This window comes from Canis lupus, chromosome 28, assembly GCF_003254725.2.
Source record: "Canis lupus dingo isolate Sandy chromosome 28, ASM325472v2, whole genome shotgun sequence".
In the NCBI taxonomy this organism is placed as follows: domain Eukaryota; kingdom Metazoa; phylum Chordata; class Mammalia; order Carnivora; family Canidae; genus Canis; species Canis lupus.
The window spans coordinates 22,439,566-22,462,369 of record NC_064270.1 but is presented as its reverse complement, the minus strand read 5'-3'; the positions used below and the strand labels follow the sequence as shown (position 1 = coordinate 22,462,369).

Sequence of the window (22,804 nt, the reverse complement as noted above, 5' to 3'; positions counted from 1 at the left end):
CTCTCAAGAAGTATACTAGCAAAACTTTAATGTTTCTGCTTAGATTTAAAGGCATTTTTGTGACTTAAAAGTAACACTTTTCTAAACACACAACTGGCAATTTAAAAAATGGAATCCTTGATCTCCTATTCTGATGTTTCCCAAACTTCTCTATTAATAAAAAAATTAAGTAAAATAAACCTGGGATATATGTTTTAAAAAAAAAAAAAAAAAAAAAAGCCCAATCTCCATCCTAAACCACTGAATTGGAATCTTTAGAAAGAATCTGGAAACATCTGTTTTAATAAGAAATGTCTCAGCAAAGGCTTATCAAGTTTGGAAATACAGGATATAACCAAATCTGAACACTGAGCATCTGAACACTGATACACTTACAATTTCTTAAATATTATTCTAAAAATGAAGATTGAGGGGATGCATGGCTGGCTCAGTCAGTACAGCACGTGACTCTTGATCGCGGGGTTGTGAGTTCAAGTCCCACAATGGACACAGATATTACTTTAAAAAATTAAATAGGGGATCCCTGGGTGGCACAGCGGTTTAGCGCCTGCCTTTGGCCCAGGGCGCAATCCTGGAGACCCGGGATCAAATCCCGCGTCGGGCTCCCGGTGCATGGGGCCTGCTTCTCCCTCTGCCTATGTCTCTGCCTCTCTCTCTCTCTCTCTCTGTGACTATCATAAATAAAAAAAATTAAATAAAATGAAAACTGAACTACATAAATATTTGTATGTTCCATACATGATACTACTATAAATGTTAAAAATGATTCCATAAAAAAATAAAATAAAAATGAAGATAAAAGGAGTGGGTCAGGAAACTGTATTAATGACAAAAAAAGTTACTAATAATTTAAAGTTTTCATTGAAGTTGGAGAGTTCCCATGGTATATAAATAACATAACATATCTGAAGTTCATACTAGAGATACTTAGGCTGTTTGATGGTTTTCTTACAATAGCGATGGATTTGAACTGATCCCACATACTCATCCTATAACTCTTGCAACTGAGATTTATTCAAATATGGTTTAGACACTGTTCATAACAGTAGAACTAGTTAAAGAGAATAGAATTTAGACTTTGACATTATCATCATACTGAAAGGATTAACTAACTAACCAGGCTTGACTATTAACTAAAAAATTTTCACATTCAGTAAAAATATATGTTGTCTAAGTCAACTAACAAACAACTTGACAGTCCCAAATTAAGATCTGGGTCTAATCTAGACCTGAATCAGATGACACTACTAAGCTTTTTTGGACAAGAAAAAAAGTATTGGGAGTAACCTTTCATGTTTCTTGGAAATAAACTATTCAATAGATTTTTTTTTAAATCCCTTTGTAACAATGGGAAACAGGTTTGCACAAAATTTGACTAGTTATACAATAGAAAGTGACAGTACCCGTTCTAAAAATGCTTAAAATCTAGTGAAAAGCATAAAATTGCACCACTTACTAAGCTTGAGGCTAGCAATTGTGTTTTTTTAAAAACATTTTATTTATTTATTCATGAGAGAGACGGGCAGAGACACAGGCAGAGGGAGAAGCAGGCTCCATTCAGGGAGCCCGATGCGGGACTCGATCTGGCTTCTCCAGGATCACGCCCTGGGCTGAAGGCAGATGCTTAACCTCTGAGCCACCCAGGTGTCCCGCAATTGTGCTTTTATACTGGGATCTTCACCACTCCAGAAGATTCCTCTATTCCCTACCACCTAATAACTACCATATATAGAGCACTTGACATGAACTTTTTATCATATTTCAAATTCTCACAACCACATCAAGGAAAACATTAAAAGTATCTCTACTCATAACCAAGTTAGGTTTCTTGAGTTCATTTTATCATTTGTCCAAAAATTGATACCAAATAAGAAACTACCAATGCTATTTGCTGACAAAGGTCTAAGCTGATAAAATTTTTCTCAGGTACTTAATAACTATATTCCAAATCATGAAAATTCTTAACTTCAAATTCCTAAGTACACGAGTTCCTCTATTTCCAATTTATAGACAAGAAAATTAAGGCACTAAAGTCAGATACCTGGTAAATAAGGAAAAATTCAAAACCAGGTCTACCTGACTGTAAGCCCATGAATGTTCTTTCCACTATACTATGCTGTATTTCAAAGATAACTATCCAAGTCATAATTGTAGGAGGATGCTGATTATAGTACTTTAGGCCTCAATACTTTCTAAGTCAGAGGTCAGGAAACTTTTCTTGTAAACGGCCACATATTAAATGCTTTAGGCTTTGTGGGCCAGATGTTCTGTTACAAGTACTCATTTCTACCACTTTAGCATGAAAACAGCTGTAGACACTATGTAAATGACTAGGTGAGGCTGTGTTTCAATACAAGTTTACCGAAAGAGGCCACACACTGAATTCAGCCACCAGGTGACAGTTTTCCAGGTCACTGTCTCAGATTATATGCAAACTGGATGTAAGAAGTAGAAAACAAAACAAAACAGAAAAAACAAAAACAAAAAACAAAACAAAAAACAAATCCTTGTTCTTATAAAACATTCAACAATACTTTTAGCTATTTCTAAAATTAGCTACAATTTCCTAAAATCTAGGGGATGGGAGGACTGGAGCAGAGATGGAAGTGAGAAAGCACTAGCACTAGTAAGATCTACTCTTGGTATAAGACTACAATGATAATCATCACTTGTAATAATTATTTTTCTAAAACTCATCAATAGGCCACATATACTAAATATATTCCTTAGTCTTACTTTAAATGAGGATGTGAAAGCTTAACAATACTGGATCTTGTCTTACAATGAACATGACTTCTGGTTCCAAACAAGATGGAATAAACCCATTTTATCCTGTTCCTCCATTATAACCTAAAATCCTGCACAAAATACATAAAGAAACTAGCGTAAGATTCTGAAAGGTAAAGAACGTACAGTGGCTACGGACTCTGGATGAAGGATAACCCGATGGTGAGTTCTCTGGGTTTTTTTGGTTTTGTTTCCTATATATCCTGGTCTGGCAGTAGGGAAGTCCATAATCCAAAAGCACAAGTACCTACCAAAAAAAGGTCTCCCTAGTCAAAAGATTATGAAGAGAATGAAAAGAAGCTACAGTCTGGGAGAAAAATGTATCCAGAATATGTAAAAAAGTCCTTTATATAGTAAGAAAACAATCAATCCAATTAGAGACCCTCTACTAAAGACACACATGTAAAGATGTTCAACAGCATTAGAGAAGTGCACATAACCACATGACTACTAGAAGAACTAAAATTAAAAATATGGATACCAAGTGCTGTTGAAAACATGGAAAAACCGGATCAATCACTCATTGCTAATAACGTAAATTGTACAGCCACTCTGGAAAACAATTTGGCAGTCTCTCATAAACATACAACCCTGGCAATTGTACCCATGGACATTTATCCTAGAGAAATGAAAACTTATGGTGATACAAAATATGTATACAAACATTTATAGCAGCTTTATTTGTAACGCCCCAAATGTGAAAACATTTGGGTGAACTGATAAACTGTGGTATATCCATACAATAGAATACTGCTCAGCAATAAAAAGGAACAAACTATCCTTGCACACAAAAACTGGGATGGATCTCAAGGGCACTATGCTGAGGCAAAAATGATCAAAAACTTGATATGTAGAGGGGGCGGGGCAAGATGGCGGAGGAGTAGGGTCCCCAAGTCCCCTGTCCCCACCAACAACCTAGATAACTTTCAAATCATCCTGAAAACCTACAAATTCGACCTGAGATGTAAAGAGAGAAGAGCTGGAACACTATAGAGAGAAGAGTTTGTGCTTCTAACATGGTAGGAAGGCAAAAAAAAAAAAAAAGGGGGGGCGGGGGGAGGGACGCCCGGGTGGCTCAGCGGTTGGGCGCCTGCCTTTGGCTCGGGTGGGGATCCCCGATTCAGGATCGAATCCCGCATCGGGCTCCCTACGAGGAGCCTGCTTCTCCCTCTGCCTGTGTCTCTGCCTCTCCTCTCAATCTGTGTCTCTCATGAATAAATAAATGAATCTTAAAAAAAAAAGAAAAAAAAAAAAAAGGAATCAAGTGAGGAGCCCCCCCCCAGGAACCAGGCTAAGGCCCAGCAGCGAGAGCCTCCCGGGAAATTAAGGCCCCACCTGGAGAAGCGGGAGCTTTAAAACTCTGCACCTGGATTCTTCCCGGAGGGAGAGGCGCTCAGCAGGGAACCCGGGCAGGAGCAGGAGGGGCAGCGGGGCCTCCAGGCTCCCGGGGTCACTAACAGGAGGGGCGCCGGGGGAGAGCGCCCCACACACCCGGGCCCATCTCGGTAACGGGCTGGAGCGCCCAGCGGGGCCTCGGGGAGAAGCCGGGGGGCAGGCGGGGGCTCCAGGGTAGGGGGTTGCGCCTGCTGCCTGCGGGAGCCACGGCCGGGAGCGCAATTCCAGCAGCGCAGGCCCTGGAGCCCAGGGCGCGGGGGACACGCCCAGGACCCTGCGCTCCCCCGGGACAGGCGGAGGCAGGGAGGGCCCAGGACAGCGAGACGCCTGCCCCGGGCGCCAGGCACCCCCACTGTGTAGACCAGTATCCCCCGCCCCCGGGGGAGCATCCAGGCCGTGCGGACTGGGAGCTACAGTAGTTAGTTACTGCGGGAGCTGACTCCATGGCTGGACTGGCCGCCCCCAGTGTAGCTGTTCCTCCTGGTGTCACCCTGTGCCTGGAACAGAGCCGGGCTGCCAGGGAACAGGGACCTCACCAGGTAAACAGCTCCCACTGAGCCGTGCACCTGGCAGGAGGCAGGGGGCAGGGCAGCTCCCCCCCACCCACACACACACCTGAGACTCAGCACCACAGGCCCCTCCCCGAGAAGACCAGCTGGAAGGACAGGGGAAGAGCAAGTTCTTGACCAAACAGAGCTGGAAAGCTCCAGGGGAAGTAGAGGGATTTATAACATATGGAACTAGAGGATACCCCTCCTTATTTTTTTGTTTTGTTTTCCTTTTTTTTTCTTCCTTTTTCCAGTACAACTCGTTTTTAGCGATTCTGCACTGAGCAAAATGACTAGAAAGAACAACTCACCACAAAAGAAAGAATCAGAAACAGTACTCTCTGCCACAGACTTACAGAATTTGGATTACAATTTTAAGTCAGAAAATCAATTCAGAAGCACAATTATAAAGCTACTGGTGGCTCTGGAAAAAAGCATAAAGGATTCAAGAGACTTCATGATTGTAGAATTTAGATCAGGCCGAAATTAAAAATCAATTAAATGAGATGTAATACAAACTGGAAGTCCTAACGATGAGGGTTAATGAGGTAGAAGAGAGTGACATAGAAGACAAGTTGATGGCAAGGAAGGAAGCTGAGGGAAAAAAAGAAAAACAATTAAAAGACCATTAGGAAAGGTTATAAGGGAAATAAATGACAGCCTCAAAAGGAAAAACCTACATTTAATTGGGGTTCCAGAGGGTGCCGAAAGGGACAGAGGACCAGAAAGCATATTTGAACAAACCATAGCTGAGAACTTCCCTAACTTGGGGAGGGAAACAGGCATTCAGATCCAGGAGATAGAGCGATCACCCCTAAAATCAATGAAAACCACTCAACACCTCGACATTTAATAGTGAAACTTGCAAATTCAAAGATAAAGAGAAAATCCTTAAAGCAGCAAGAGACCAGAGATCTCTAACTTATATGGGGAGAAATATTAGATTAACGTCAGACCTCTCTCCATGGAGACCTGGCAGGCCAGAAAGGGCTGGCAGGATATATTCAGGGTCCTAAATGAGAAGAACATGCAGCCAAGAATACTCTATCCAGCAAGACTCTCATTCAGAATAGAAGGAGAGATAGAGTTTCCAAAATAGGCAGAAACTGAAAGAATATGTGACCACCAAGCCAGCTCTGCAAGAAATATTAAGGGGGACTCTGTAAAAGAAAGAGGAAGCCCAAAGAAACAATCCACAAAAACAGGGACTGAATAGGTATTATGATGACACTAAATTCGTATCTTTCAATACTAACTCTGAACGTGAATGGGCTTAATGATCCCATCAAAAGACACAGGGTTTCAGACTGGATAAAAAAACAAGACCCATCTATTTGCGGTCTACAAGAGACTCATTTTAGACCTAAGGACATCTACAGCCTGAAAATAAAAGGTTGGAGAACCATTTACCATTCAAATAGCCCTCAAAAGACAGCAGGGGTAGCAATCCTCATATCAGATAAATTAAAGTTTATCCCAAAGACTGTAGTAAGAGATGAAGAGGGACACTGTATTATACTATATATACTATCCAACAAGAGGACCTACAATCAAGAATATTTATGGCCCTAATGTGGGAGCTGCCAAGTATATCAATCAATAACTAAAGACAAGACATATTTAGATAATAATACACTAAAACTGGGAGACTTCAACACGGCACTTTCTGCAAATGATAGATCTTCTAAGCACAACATCTCCAAAGAAACAAGAGCTTTAAATGATACACTGGACCATATGGATTTCACAGATATTTACAGAACTTTACATCCAAACGCAACTGAATACACATTCTTCTCAAGTGCACATGGAACTTTCTCCAGAATAGACCACATACTGGGTCACAAATCAGGTCTTAACTGATACCAAAAGGTTGGGATTGTCCCCTGCATATGTTCAGACCATAATGCTTTGAAACTTGAACTCAATCACAAGAAGAAATTTGGAAGAAATTCAAACACATGGAAGTTAAAGACCATCCTACTAAAAGATGAAAAAAGCGTCAACCAGGAAATTAGAGAATTAAAAAGATTCATGGAAACTAATGAGAATGAAAATACAACTGTTCAAAATCTTTGGAATACAGCAAAAGCAGTCCTGAGAGGGAAATACATCTCAATACAAGCATCCCTCAAAAAAAAACTGGAAAAACTCAAATACAAAAGCTAACCTTACACCTAAAGGAACTGGAGAAATAACAGCAAATAAAACCTACACCCAGCAAAAGAAGAGTTAATAAAGATTTGAGCAGAACTCAATGAAATAGGGGATCCCTGGGTGGCGCAGCAGTTTGGCGCCTGCCTTTGGCCCAGGGCGAGATCCTGGAGACCCGGGATCGAATCCCACGTTGGGCTCCCGGTGCATGGAGCCTGCCTCTCCCTCTGCCTGTGTCTCTGCCTCTCTCTCTCTCTGTGACTATCATAAAAAATTAAAAAAAAAAAAAAAAAAAAAGAACTCAATGAAATAGAGACCAGAAGAACTGTAGAACAGATCAATAAAACCAGGAGTTGGTTCTTTGAAAGTATTAATAATATAAACCATTAGCCAGCCTTATTAAAAGCAAAAAAAAAAAGACTCTAATAAAATCACGAATGAGAAAGGAGAGATCACAAACAATACCAAGGAAATACAAACAATTTTAAAAACATATTATGAGCAGCTATAAGCCAATATATTAGGCAATCTAGAAGAAATGGACGCATCCAGTTTATCCAGGTTATCCAGTAGTTTCTGGATAACCAAAAACTACCAAAAGTGGAACAGGAAGAAATGGAAAACCTGAACAGGCCAATAACCAGGGAGGAAATTGAAGCAGTCATCAAAAACCTCCCAAAACACAAAAGTCCAGGGCCAGATGGCTTCCCAGGGGAATTCCATCAAATGTTTAAAGAAGAAACAATACCTATTCTCTAAAGCTGTTCCCGAAAGATAGAAAGGGATGGAATACTTCCAAACTCGTTCTTTGAGGCCAGCATCAGCAATTCAGCAGTGTGGCAGGATAGAAAATCAACGCCCAGAAATCAGTGGCATTTCTATACACTGAGACTGAAGAAAGAGAAATTAAGGAGTCAATCCCATTTACAATTGCACCCAAAAGCATAAGATAAATAGGAATAAACCTAACCAAACAGGTAAAGGATCTATACCCCAAAAACTACAGAACACTTCTAAAAGAAATTGAGGAAAACACAAAGAGATGGAAAAATATTCCATGCTCATGGGTTGGAAGAATACTGTGAAAATGTCAATGCTACCCAGGGCAAATTTACACATTCAATGCAATCCCTATCAAAATACCATGGACTTTCTTCAGAGAGTTAGAACAAATAATCTTAAGATTTGTGTGGAATCAGAAAAGACCCCAAATAGCAAGGGGAATATTAAAAAAGAAAACCAGAGCCGGGCACATAGCAATGCCGGATTTCAGGTTGTACTACAAAGCTATGATCATCAAGATAGTGTGATACTGGCACAAAAACAGACACACAGATCAATGGAACAGAAAAGAGAATCCAGAAATGGGCCCTCAACTCTATGGTCAACTAATATTCAACAACGCAGGAGAGACTATCCACTGGAAAAAGGACAGTCTCTTCAATAAATGGTGCTGAGAAAATTGGACATCCACATGCAGAAGAATACACTAGACCATTCTCTTACACCATACACCAAGATAAACTCAAAATGGATGAAGGATCTAAACGTGAGACAAGAATCCATCAAAATCCTAGAGGAGAACACAGGCAACACCCTTCTTGAACTTGGCCACAGCAACTTCTTGCAAGACACATCCATGAAGGCAAGAGAAACAAAATCAAAAATGAATTGTTGGGACTTAATCAAGATAAAAAGCTTCTGCACAGCAAAAGAAAGAGTCAACAAAACTAAAAGACAACCTACAAAATGGGAGAAGATATTTGCAAATGACCTATCAGATAAAGGGCTAGCATCCAAGATCTATAAAGAACTTACTCAACTCAACAGCAAAGAAACAAACAATCCAATCATGAAATGGGCAAAAGACATGAACAGAAATCTCACAGAGGAAGACATAGATATGGCCAACAAGCACATGAGAAAATGCTCTGCATCACTGGCCATCAGGGAAATACAAATCAATACCACAATGAGATACCACCTCACACCAGTGAGAATGGGGAAAATTAACAGGACAGGAAACCACAAATGTTGGAGAGGATGTGGAGAAAGGGGAACCCTCTTGCACTGTTGGTGGGAATGTGAACTGGTGCAGCCACTCTGGAAAACTGTGTGGAGGTTCCTCAAAGAGTTAAAAATAGATCCGCCCTATGACCCAGCAATTGCACTGCTGGGGATTTACCCCAAAGATACAGATGCAATGAAATGCCGGACACCTGCACCCCGATGTTTATAGCAGCAATGTCCACAATAGCCAAACTGTGGAAGAAGCCTCAGTGTCCATCGAAAGATGAATGGATAAAGAAGATGTGGTTTATGTATACAATGGAATATTACTCAGCCATTAGAAATGACAAATACCCACCATTTGCTTCGATGTGGATGGAACTGGAGGGTATTATGCTGAGTGAAATAAGTCAATTGGAGAAGGACAAACATTATATGGCCTCATTCATTTGGGGAATATAAAAATTAGTGAAAGGGAATAAAGGGAAAGGAGAGAAAATTAGTGAAAATATCAGTGAGGGTGACAGAACATGAGAGACACCTAACTCTGGGTAATGAACAAGGGGTAGTGGAAGGGGAGGTGGGCAGGGGGTTGGGGTGACTGGGTGACAGGCATTTGGCGGGATGAGCACTGGGTGTTATATGTTGCCAAATTGAACTCCAATAAAAAAATGTAAAAAAATGGAAGCTACTTATAAGATTATTTTACTGATCATATGTATACATTAAAAAGAATACTTTGTTATTAAAAGAAGATTGTTTGAGCCAAATCTTTTCTTTCATAAACATGAAAGACATCATAATAATGTAATTAAAAAAAGATAACTTAAATGTAACAAATCAAGGGAAAATTCAGTTTTAAAAATTTTATACAAGATTAAAAATATTTTTTTCAAAAAGGTAGGAAAATTTTTCAAACTGTAAGAAAATATATCTTAGAGGTAATTTTTTATACATTAATTTCAACTTTTTTTAAAGATAAATTTAGAGCAAGCATGGGGGAGAGGAGCAGAGGGAGACAGAGAAACTCAGGCAGACTACACAGAGGGTGTAGAGTTCAACACAGTGCTCAATCTCACAGCCCTGAGATCACAACCTGAGCCAAAACCAAGATTCAGAGCAACTGAGCCCCCCAGGGGCCCCTAATTTCAATATTCTTTAGGACAAGAAGCACTTTGGGAAACACAAAAATATAAAACCAGCAGAAATGTCAAAGGTCACAAGGCAAAGAGAAAGTATTATAAGCAGTTGTAACTGAAGAAACAGAGTGGTCTTAAAGAAAATGGACTGCAAGAAAGCTGTTGGGCCCACAGAAGTTGCTTCCTGCAATTAGGCACATATGGACTCCAGGGTAGATGAAGCTCTTACAAGTGACTCTACAAAACCTACAATTTAGTACTTACTAAGTTTTGTGCTACCTATATTTTAATAAACATGTTTCTACCATTTATAACTTTGTTATATCCTCCAATTTTTAAGATAATAATCTTTAAGTTATCTCAGGGTTTGGGGGCACATCTAAACAGGAAGGGTTGTCAGTATGAGATGTCAAAGCCCAACTGGAGATAACATCAGAAAAATAACAGTGAATACCTCCAAAACTTCACTCCTCTACAAAAGCAGTGAATAGAAAACTGGCAAAATCATTTGTAATTAATTTTATCAGAACTCTGAAAATTAACCAAAAGTTTCTTTTAGAAAGGAAGGAAGGAAAGAACTGAAAGGAAGGAAGGAAAGAACAAGCTTCGTTAGATTTTAACTTGTCCTAGTCTCATTCCTTGCTCTCCAGATGGATAGTAGCCTTGAAAAATTATAGCCCACATTCCCAGTGCAGCCTAGCAGCTACCAGAGGGAGCAAAACAAAGCTGGAGCCCACTGACAGCTTCAATCCCTCCAAACTATTACTATTAGCCCTGGTTGGTAGCTCCCAGAGAGTCTACTTGCAATACTATTCATATTTGACCTAATTCAGTGCTTGCCCAATGCAAAAGACATTTTCCCCAGGAAAAGATTTGCTGAAAACAATTATAGGTAAGTGTTTTATACTCACTTGGCTTGAGGTGGTGGCCAACATTTGAGCCAAACAACAGACTAATCAAAAAGCCTTAAACAAACTAGGAATGAGATACCACAGGGACTTTGAAATATTCCAACACATCCCTGGGAATCTAAAAGCTCATGTACATGCTTAAGGCAGTATGCATGCTGGAGATTGTGTATATGCTCAGGAAAAACCTGAGAATGTCCCAAGCCCTTATTTTTAACTGTGGGGCCCTGCATAAGCAGGAAGTAAAGGCTTAGTCAGAGTTGTCAGATGCCTGGTTGAGTGCTTGAAGGTACATCCCAACAACAGAGTTCTTTGGCAAAGACTAGAAGATTTATTAGTTCCAGGCATTTAAAGACATTTCTGTCCAATCATTAGCTAACCATTAAGCTAAACAAGTGAGACTTCAGTGGCCACACAACTTGAAGGACTTGTGCAAGAATTATAGTTTAGCTATGAACACATTCATAAGTTTGAGTTAGCCAAAATTAGTGCAGAGAAGTCACTAAATCAACAACCACCACAATAAGCAGCAAGAACAGATCCTGGGGAAAAGGCAAAAATCTCAACAACTGTCCTATTTTGTAATTTAAAACTGTTCTTTAAACAATTTTTTGTAAATGTCCATATTATTTAAATGCCCATTATTTAATATGTCCAAATGTAATTTTTCAATGGAACGTCTCACCAAATACAGACTATGAAAAGATAAAAATTATTTGGGGGTGAGGCTCCTGGAGGCTCAGTCAGTTAAGTGTCCAACTCTTGATTTCGGTTCAGATCATGATTTCAGGATCCTAGGATTGAGCCCCACATCAGGCTCTGCACTTAACACAAAGTCTGCTTAGGATTTTCTCTCTCCCTCTCCCTCTGCCCCTCCCTCTTCTCATGCTCTCTCTAAAATAAATAAAATCTTTAACAAAAAATATATATTTGGAGGAAAAATCAAATAGATTGTTTGATGTTGAAATAACAAGAACTGAAATGAAAAAGTAGAAAGGTTCAACAGGTATAAGCAGGCAGAAAAAACAGTGAACTTTAAGATAGATCAATTGAGATTATCCAGCCTGAGGAATAGAAAAACATGAAGAAAAATAAACAGAGTATCAGAAATCTGTGGAACACCATATCAAATGAACCAACATATATACAATGGGAGATCCAGGAAGAGACAAGTGACAGAAATATTAGAAGAAATAATGGCCAAAAAGTTCCTTTCCAATTTTGAAGGAATGAATTAATCTACACCTCCAAGAAGCTTAACAAACTCTAAGTAGGATAAATTCAAAGTAATCTATACACAGGCTACATTGAAATCTACATTACCAAACTGCTAAATGGCGAAAGCTGACAAAGAAAAACTTGAAAGCAGCAAGTGATTCATCCTGTGTAAGAGATAAAAAGGTTAACAGATTTCTCATAGGAAAATAAGGAGGCCAGAGGCAGTGGGAGGACATATTCAAAGTTCTGAAAGCAATAAAAAAGAACTGTCAATCAAAAATTCTGTATCCAACACTATTCTTCAATGAGGGTGAATTTAAAACATTCCCAGATAAGCAAAACTGAAAGAATTTGTTGCTGACCTGCCCTACAAGAAATACCAAATAACTCCTTCAGTGTTTAGAAAGAAAAAACACTAGACAATAATTAAAATACAAATGAAGAAATAAAGATCACCAGTAAAATTAACTACAAAAATAATATAAAGAGCAGTATAAATGTATTTCTTGTAGTTTTCTCCTATTCAATGTAAAAGAAAATTTCATAGGGTGATGTATTGAAGTGCTAAATCACTATACTGTACACCTGAAACTAATACTATATTATGTGTTAACTGGAATTTCAGTAAAAACTAAATAAATGAAGCTCTATTCCCTACTTCATCAAAAAAACGAAAGAAAATTGCATAAAGCGATACATAAACATCTGTGTTGAAAGGCACACAATGTGTAAAGATATAACGTGCATGACAATAAGCAAAATGGAGGGGGTAAATGGAGCTACATAGGCACAAAGTTTTCTTACACTACTGAAATTAACTTGGTATTGATAAGAACCAGATTCTTATGATTTAAGATGTTAATTTTGTAGGGTAACCATTAAGATCACAAAGAAAATAGTAGTCTAGGAAATATCTATTTAATACAAAAGACAGCAATGGAGAAACAGAAAAACAAAAAAGTACACATAGAAAAGTGTCAGATATAAATTCTACCTTACCAATAATTACATTAAATGTGAATGGGTTAAACTCTCAAAAGGCAAAAGTTGGTAGAAAAGATGAAAATAAGGTGATCCAACTATATACTGTCAACAAGAGACACATTATAGACTAAAAAACATGAACAGATTAAAATGTCAGAAAAAGGTATACCATCCCAATAGTAACCAAAAGAGAGCTGAAGTGACACTATTTCAGATAAAATAGACTTTAAAACAAAAATTGTTACTGAAACATTTTATAATAGAAAATACAGTAATTATAAATCTATATGCACTTAACAGAGCACACAGTACATTAAAAACTGACAGAACTGACATGAGAGAAGATTCAACAATAGTGACTTCAATACTCTACTTTGAATAACAGAACTAGACAGGAGAAAAGAACTAGAATTCAAGAAAAGACTTGAATTCCACTAGAAACCAACTAGGCCTAAGAGAAATTTATCAATACCCCACCAACAGCAGCATAATATACACACTCTTCTCAAGTGAACATGAAACATTCTCTAAGACAAACCACATTGTAGAACATAAAATTTTAAGTTTCAATAAATAAAAAGGAAAACATACTGTCCAAGCACAATGGAATAAAACAACAGAAGGAAATGTTGGAAATGTTAAATATTTACAAATATGTAAATTAAAAACCACACTCCTAAATAATCTATGGGTCAGAGAAGAAACCACAAGAAAAATGAGAAACCAGGCAGATGAGAATGTCTCAAGAGACGGGGTCCAATTCCCTGGGCAAAGCAAGTCAGAGCCTGAGCAGGCCAAGGACGGTGTTAACTACAGCGAAGTGACCTAGCATGGACTGTCAAAACCTGAGCAGGGTAAGGAGGCTCTAAAGCCCTTTAGACTGAGAATGTGGCAGAGATTTTTCTGAAAAATTAACCAAGTGAGCCTGTCACTTCAAAGAACACTGAATATACTTGTACCCAATGATAAAATTAGACTTTAAAAATATGTAACCTCTACCATGATTTTCAAAAGCTACTCAATATTTAAAGACTTTTCTCTTAAAAAGTGACATTATTAACAAAAGGGGATTTTTAAATATTGTATAAAATGTGTCAACATTTAGAAAATCTGCATAACTCAGTTAAAACAGTATTTTCCAGTTGATTATTTAAAAAACCATACATGGGTAAAAGGTCCATTCAAAATACAAGACAGGGGGATCCCTGGGTGGCGCAGCGGTTTGGCGCCTGCCTTTGGCCCAGGGCGTGATCCTGGAGACCCGGGATCGAATCCCACATCGAGCTCCCGGTGCATGGAGCCTGCTTCTCTCTCTGCCTGTGTCTCTGCCTCTCTCTCTCTCTCTCTCTCTCTCTCTGTGACTATCATAAATAAATAAAAATTTAAAAAAATATATTAAAAAAAAAAATACAAGACAGGGGCATCCCTGGGTGGCTCAGCGGTTTAGCGCCTGCCTTTGGCCCAGGGCATGATCCTGGAGTCCCAGGATCGAGTCCCACATCGGGCTCCTTGCATGGAGCCTGCTTTTCCCTGTGCCTGTGTCTCTGCCTCTCTCTCTCTCTCTGAATAAATAAAATCTAAAAAAAAAAAAAAAAGTACAAGACAGATCAAAGAATTTTATTTTAATAGAGAATAAAAAGTTCATTAGATGGTACTAGAAAAATCAGATATCCATTGGTGGGGGGCAAAAAAACAAACAAACAAGGAAAAGTGAAAAAGGAAAAAAGAACCTTAACCTAAATCTCACACTGTATAAAAATACAATTAATTAAAAAAAAATAATTAAAGAGATGCCTGGGTGGCTCAGGTGGTTAAGCATTCAACTCTTGATTGCAGCTCAGATCATGATCTCAGGGTCAAGGGACTAAGCCCCATGACAGGCTCCAAGCTCAGTGAGGAGTCTGCTTGAGATTCTTACTCTTTCTTTCCTCTGTCCTTGCCCCAACTCTCTCTAAAATCTTTTTCAAAACTTAAATAATTTAGGGCACCTGGATGGCTCAGTGGTTGAGCATCTGCCTTTGGCTCAGGGCATGATCTCGGGGTCCTAGGATCAAGTGCCACATTGGGCTCTCCACAGGGAGCCTGCTTTTCCCTCTGCCTACATCTCTGCCTCTATGTGTCTCTCATGAATAAATAAACTCTTTAAAAAAATTAAATAGTTTAATCCAAAATCACAAACACTAAATGTAAACCTATAAAACTCTGAGAGGTAAACAAATAAAATCTTTGAGATCTAGGGTCCGATGAAGATTTCATAAGCATAACATCAAATCACAATTCTTAAAAGAAAAATACTAAAATCCCAATACAGGGATGCCTGAGTGGTGCAGTGGTTGAGCATCTGCCTTCAGCTCAGGGCGTGATCCTGGAGTCCCGGGATCGAGTCCCACATCAGGCTTCTCGCATGGAGCCTGCTTCTCCCTCTGCCTATGTCTCTGCCTCTCTGTCTCTCATGAATAAATAAATAAAATACTTAAAACAAATAAAATAAAATCCCAACACATTAAAATTTAAAACTTTCACACTGTAAAAAACCCTGTTAAGAGGATGGAAAGACAAACTATGGGAGAAAACATTTGCAAACCACATAGTCAAACTTTGTTGACTTAAATGCAAACCTATAAGGAACGCTCAAAACTCACCTTAAAAAACCAAACGACCCAATTAGAAAATGGGCCAAGATACATGCAAACCTTTCACCAAAGAAGAAATACAGATGGCATAATGGCAAAAATAAGATTTTGGACATCACTGGTCATTAGGAAATACAAATTAAAACCAATGAATTGGGCAGCCCCGGTGGCTCAGCGGTTTAGCGCCACCTTCGGCCCAGGGAGTGATCCTGGAGCCACGGGATCAGAGTCCCACGTCGGGCTCCCTGCATGGAGCCTGCTTCTCCCTCTGCCTGTGTCTCTGCCTCTCCCGTCTCTGTGTCTCTCATGAATAAATAAATAAAATCTTAAAATAAATAAATAAATAAACAAACAAACCAATGAATTGCCACTACACACCTATCAGAACACAGCGGTAAATATTAAATGCTAACAAGGATGCAGAGAAACCAGTGTCTGCTATTACTAATTAGGTAAAACAGAAATGGGTATGGCTACTCTGAAAAAATAGGTTAGTAGTTACTTATAAAACTAACTGTATACGTATCATATACGATCCAGCAATTTCACTCTCACATTTACCTCAGAAAAGTGAAAATTCAGGCTTATTAAAAAAAAAAAAAAAAAACAACCTGTACACCAAATGTCCATAATATTTATTTGCAATGGAAAAAAAAGTATCAATTCTTAATTGATGTCCTTCAGAGGGTGAATGGTTAAACTCCGGTATTCAACTCAATGTAACACTGTTCAGCAACAAAAAGGAATGAAATATTGATATTACAACCTGGATGATCTCAGGGGTTGCTTAGTAAAAAAAAAAGTCAATCTCAAAAGCTTACACACTTTGTAATTCCATTTATACAACATTTTTGAAATGATGAAAACAATACAGATGGGGAACAGAGTAATAATTGTCATGTTAGCACAAAGTGGAGAGGTAGAGTTTCTTTGTCATAATGAAATCATTCTGTATCTTGACTGTGGTTATATGAATCTATACATGGGATCTGAAAGCACAGAATTAGAGACAGACCCAAATGAATACCCAAAAAGGCAAAAAACTGAGGCACCTGGATAGCTCAGTCAGTTAAGCATCAAACTCTCAATTTTGGGTCAGGTCATGATCTCAAGGCTATAAGATGGAGTCCTGAGCCCCATTCAGTGCAGAGTCTGCTTGAGATTCTTTCCCCCTCCCTCTCACTCCCCCTCTTTCACTCAAATAAAATCTTTAAATTAAAAAAAGGGGGGGGGGGGCAAAAAACTGAATAAGGTCCATAGTCAAGTTAACAATATTATACCAATGTCAATCTCCTGGTTTTGATAAAGCACTATAATTATATAAAATGCCAACACCAGGGAAAACTGAGTGAAGTACTATTTTTGCAACTTCCTATGAGTCTAATCATTTCTAAATAAAAAGGGGAAAAAGTTCAATGATATAGTTCTAGATTCTACATTGCAATTAAACTTTAAGAAATTACTGTCATCTGAAGCAGTATCAGTGAATTCCTACAACCATCTGTAAAGACTATTAAAATATTCCTTCCAACTCTGTATCTGTATGAGGCCTGATTTTCTTCGTATTCTTCAGCCAAAATAATATACTGTAACAGACAAAAACAATTACGAGAATTCAGCCATTATCTATTTAGATACTAAACTTTCAAAAATGTGAAACGAAATCACTTGTTATGAAAAGTAGTTATTTTTTCCTTAAAAATTCATGTTAACATGTAATGAGTTTATTTTCAAAAATAAGTGATATTTTTAAAATTTCTTAGCTTTAATTTCTAATATAGTAAATATGAATAAATACAACCCATACGTAGAAGCCCTCTCTGATGTTCTAAATAATTTTTTTAAGACTGTGAAGTTGTCCTCAGGCCAGAAAGAGAATTACTACACCAAAGAATTCAGGAATGATGGAGCATCAGGTGGACAACTTACTCTCAGAGTTCAACTGAACTCTAAACTTCTAACTTCATGATCATTTAATAATTTTTAAGGTTAATTAGAAATAAAACAGAGGCACCTGGGTGGTGCAGTCAGCTGGGCTTTGAACTCTTGGTTTTGCCTCAGGTTGTGGTATGGTCATGAGACTGAGCTCCAAATCAGGCAGGCTCCAGCTCAACGCAGTTTGCTAGAGATTCTCTCCTTATCCCTCTAACCCTCCCACTCGTGCTCTTTCAAATAAATAAACCTTTAAAAAACAAAACAGAAAAATATAAAAGAACATGCTTCTGACTAGGAATAGATCTTTGTAACTCATACTTCTAAAACAGTATGTGTATCCAGAAAATATTAAGAAACATAATAAATTGCTAAGAAAAAGACAAATACTGTGCTATAAAAAGTTAAGCATGCAATTTCCAGAAGAAAATTCTCAAAAGGCCAATAAACATTGTTTGAAAACTCTTCAATATCACCAGTAATTAAAGAAATATGAAGAGATATTATTGCCATTAGGCTAGAAACTGAAAAAGTCTCATAAAACCAACTTGTTGGAGAATGTAAAGCCATGAGAACTCAACACTCTGCTGGAAAAAGCACCAATTGTTAAAGCTACGATGGAGAGCAATTTGGCAAAAATCTGATGAACGAAAATGCCTGTATCCACTCATTCAATCCATCAGTTCTACTTCTAGGGATTTACAGTATGAAAACTTCTATACAACTGCACAAGAAGTCACTGCAGCAAGGTTACATATACAATGATAAATATCAGTGACTACACCTAGAGAAAGCAACATGGACAAATCTCAGAAACAATAGTGGACAAGGACAAAGAAACCTACAAGCTGCAGAATGATAAAAAATGATTCAATCTGTATAAAGCTTTGACACATACAAAATTACATACTGTTTGTGGATACATACAAAGTTTAGATAAACATCAAATTCAGAACAGTGGATTCTAAGCTTTATCTGAGGATAAAAACAAGGTAAGATAGTATGCTAAACCAATGTTTGATAAATTCTTTAATAAGATGATTTCACAGAGTTCAAATTTATATCTCCATTTTGAAGCAAATGCTTAAATGAATTCTGAGTTCTACCTTTGGCTGTATGAAAGATCTAGAAAGATATATTCACAAATCATTAGAAGAACATTTAAAAATGCAAGAGAAACAATGTTATATCTATTAAATTAATGAAAATATTAAAGAGTGCTGGTTAAGGATACAGAGAAATGGACATCTCATGGAGAGCTGCTGGGCATATGATTCAAGTAAAGCTTTATCAAAACTGTGGCTTCTTCATAATATAATTTTGGGGGGTTTGTTTGTTAGGAGAAATTTTGTAAATGTATGTGAGGGCTACATTTACGGAAGATTATAAAAATATATTTCAAACTGTTCATCTAAGTGCTTATCCCTCAGGAAGACATGGAAGTTGGTAGTGATGTAAGGGGTGGGGGTGGGGAAAGAAGGGAGGGAGGGAGAGGGGGAGGGGAGGAAGGAATAGGAAGGATTAAGGTAAAGAAATGGATGTTGAAACCAAATCATAAAGGGCAATGGGTAGTGAGCTAAGAGTTTGGACTCTGCCACAGATTTTTCATCTTCATCTAGATAGATCTTTTATGGAAGACACTGATGAAACAGTTATGTATTCTGGAAAGAAAGTTATGTGTCTACACCTGGCACCTCAGTTTGCCAGTAGTGAAGACAAACAGGTGTATCTTCAAGCCTTCAGCTAAACTCTCCCAAAAAAGCAGATCTCCATTCCATCTGGTTTTACCTGTCTGGTTCCTAATGGTTTAAGACTTGTTACCTTAGCTCAGATAGGTTGACAGTTCATAAACTACTATCACAGGATTACATTTGATTTCCAAAATAACCCTGTGAAGCAGACATCCAACATAGTTACTAGTCTTCCCATTAATAGATAAGCTAACCAAGATTTATGGAAGTTAAATTATTTGCCCAACAGTATGGTGTGAATCTGACAATAACATCATGAGCAGCAACAGATAATATTTACTGAGTATTTATTACAGGCCAAGTACTGTGCTAGGTGATTTTAGCTGTTATTTCATTAAGTTCTTGCACCAATTCTGAGGCAGTTTAATCTCCATTTACAGATAAGGAAAGGAAACAGAGGCTCAAGAGAAATCAAGTGACTTCTTAAAGATCACACAGATCATAAAGCAATCATAAGACTAATATAGTTCTGATTCATTTAAAACCCATGTCTTAAAACTCGTATCTATATTATCTGAGAATACACTATAGATATAAATAGTGATGTAAATAATGAGGATTAGACACATGAATCAAGGAAAATTTTAACACAGAACAAGATTGAAAAGCTATTATTGCTTTCTACAGTTTGAGGAAATGTCAGCTAAAAAGACCAATAAAATACAGAAAATCTAAATATCTTTAAAAAATGGTTTCCCCCATCTAAAACCTAATTCTATAGGCCAAACTAGTATTTTATGGAACATTCTGGCATTTAAAAGATAAATTTCTTCCAATAATATGTTATTATATATCTTAATGCATAATTCACATAACCTTGAGCTCACTTATTTTCTACCAAGTGGTATCTTGCTGAAAAGTATGACAAAAAGAATATATTTACTGGGGCGCCTGGGTGGCCCAGTCCATTAAGCTTCTGCCTTTGGCTCAGGTCACGATCCCAGGTTCCTCGGATAGAGCCCCATGTCAGGCTCTTGGCTCAGTAGGGAGTCTGCTTCTCCCTCTCCCTCTGCCTGCCACTCCCCCTGCTTGTGCTGTCAAATAAAATCTTAAAAAAAAAAAAAAAAAGTATTTTATAATTTCAACTCCGTATGTTAAGAGTTTAATTCTATAGCTATTTAGGTCCACTTTTCCATTAATAGAATAGATAAGTAATTGTTTCCATAACTGACCACTAGGGAAGTGATGATACAGCTCAATTTAGAAAAGAATCTGACCCATGCACCAATTACTAAAAACTAGCACTAGGGGTACCTGGGTGGCTCAATCGGTTGAGCAACCAACTCCTGATTTCAGTTCAGGTCATGATCTCATGGGTCACAGGTCTGAGCCCCAGCAGGGACTCTGCTTGAAGAGTCTCTTCCTCTGCCCCTCCCCTCATTCACTTATGTGCACACACCCTTGCTCTCTAAATAAGTAAATCTTAAAAAAAAAAAAAAAAAAAAAAAAAAAAAAAACACTAAAAAACCAAGCACTAACTATTCCTTATTAGCAATACTAAAAGTACATGCTTATTTTAAAATTATTTTTCTCTAAACTAAAAGAAAGAGTAATTCAGATATGTGAAACTTACTTGGGAAGTTCTATCTATATTAAATTTGACCCACCTTATAATTTAACTCAATCTCACCCTAAATTATGTTAAATATATCTATCTCCTCCTGGACGTCTATCTCAAAAGGAATGCAATTAAGAGTAATATACTGAAAGAAAATGCAGTAAAAAAAAAAATCTAGAGCTGTACAGTTTGGGTTCCAAATTCTTTGATAAATTGCAACATAACCTTGAACATATAGCTACACTTAAAAAAAAAAAATGAGGGGATCCCTGGGTGGCTCTGCAGTTCAGCGCCTGCCTTTGGCCCCTGGTGTGACCCTGGAGTCCCGGGATCCGGTCCCAGGTCGGGCTCCTGGCATGGAGCCTCCCTCTCTCTCTCTCAATCATGAATAATTTAAAAAAAAAAAAAAAAAAAAAAACTGAGGCCCTTATTTATTTTTAACTTTTTAAAAGATTTTACTGATTGATTTAAGAGAGAGCAAGTAAGAGGGTGGGCAGGCAGAGAGACAAGGAGACTCTGGGCAGTGGTGGAGCCTGATGCAGGGGTCAATCCCATGGCCCTGAGATCATGACCTGAGCCAAAACCAAGAATCAGACACCCAACTGACTGAGCCACCCAGGTGCCACAAAGGCCTCAGTTTTTTAATCTGAAAAATGAGCTTAGGGGACTATATGATCGCATAGGTGACTTAAAGCTCTAAAACTCCTGTTTGCTAAGTCTTAGCAAAAAGTAGTTCCAAGGACCAATAATGGATGTTCAATACATACTAAGTCGAGAAGTACTTTCAGACTGGAAAACCAATTATAACAAAATGTCCAGGTCAAAAAACAAACCCTTAAAATTATAGTAAGAATACTATCATAATTGTGTTGCATATGTTCACAAACTGGGACATTTAGTTACTATTTATCCATATTTAAAAGCTTGTAAGATCCCCATAACTATAGGTAATCCTAATTGTCATGCAAACAGGTATTTTGGAATACCTTAACATGTTTACCTGAAAATGTTCTGTAATACATTCTTAGCATTTCCCAAACTATATTTCTACAACACCTACTTCTATGGTTAAACAGCTTTGTTTTTTTTTTTTTTGTTTTTTTTTTGTTTGTTTGTTTTAAACAGCTTTGTAGTTAGGATGAGAGGTTTTCAAACATAATTATTCTGTCTTTATGGCAGAAATTATCCTTTTCTGATAATAATAATGTACTCCATGAGAGAGGATAGATGATACGAGATTTCCCAATACATTTGGATCAAAAAGCCTTTTTAAGGAATATCTATAAAATCTGAGTTTCAAGTGCTGTAAGTGCAAATATTTAGTAATAAACATAGCTCAGCACAAAAGAAATTAGAACACGGTCAGAATTTTACAAAAATCATTAAAATTTTGAAATTTAAAAAACACTGGAGTAATCAGTAATTGGAGTAACAAAGACTTAACACTGAAATCCCCAATAGTCTAGCAGCCATTAAAATTTCCTGTGAGAATATGAAAATGTATTTGTATTTAAGGCTAAGAAAGCAATATATTCCATCACACAAAAGGAATGGGATGATGGAAAAAATACCTGGTTTCTTTGAGCAGTCCCCCTGCTCTTGCTAATGGACAAAGGATAGATAAAACAGAACAAGGCCAAATGAATACAAGATTATGTTTAAATCAGAAAACAGAAGAAAGCTTACCCACCAGCTATTTTAAGATTTTTTTAACATATTTCTTTTAATAGAGTCATTAAGATAAACTGACATTTCTCTTGAAAAACAAGATGCCATTCAGAATACCA

General features: G+C 37.7%; 1 protein-coding gene across 4 annotated transcripts in view; it reads right to left on the bottom strand.

Annotated features, from left to right (window-relative positions):
- SHOC2 (SHOC2 leucine rich repeat scaffold protein) overlaps window positions 1-22,804 on the bottom strand; it is a 96,498-nt gene that overhangs the window by 55,595 nt on the left and 18,099 nt on the right. The window contains exon 2 of one of the 4 annotated variants that reach the window (XM_049103096.1): window positions 20,343-20,507. The exons of 2 other annotated variants lie outside the window; for them this stretch is intronic. The gene's annotated coding sequence lies outside the window, so the exon portion shown is untranslated. Of the gene's footprint in view, window positions 1-17,790; window positions 17,959-20,342; window positions 20,508-22,804 lie in introns of all 4 variants that reach the window. One more of the 4 variants, XM_049103097.1, reaches the window with a different exon arrangement.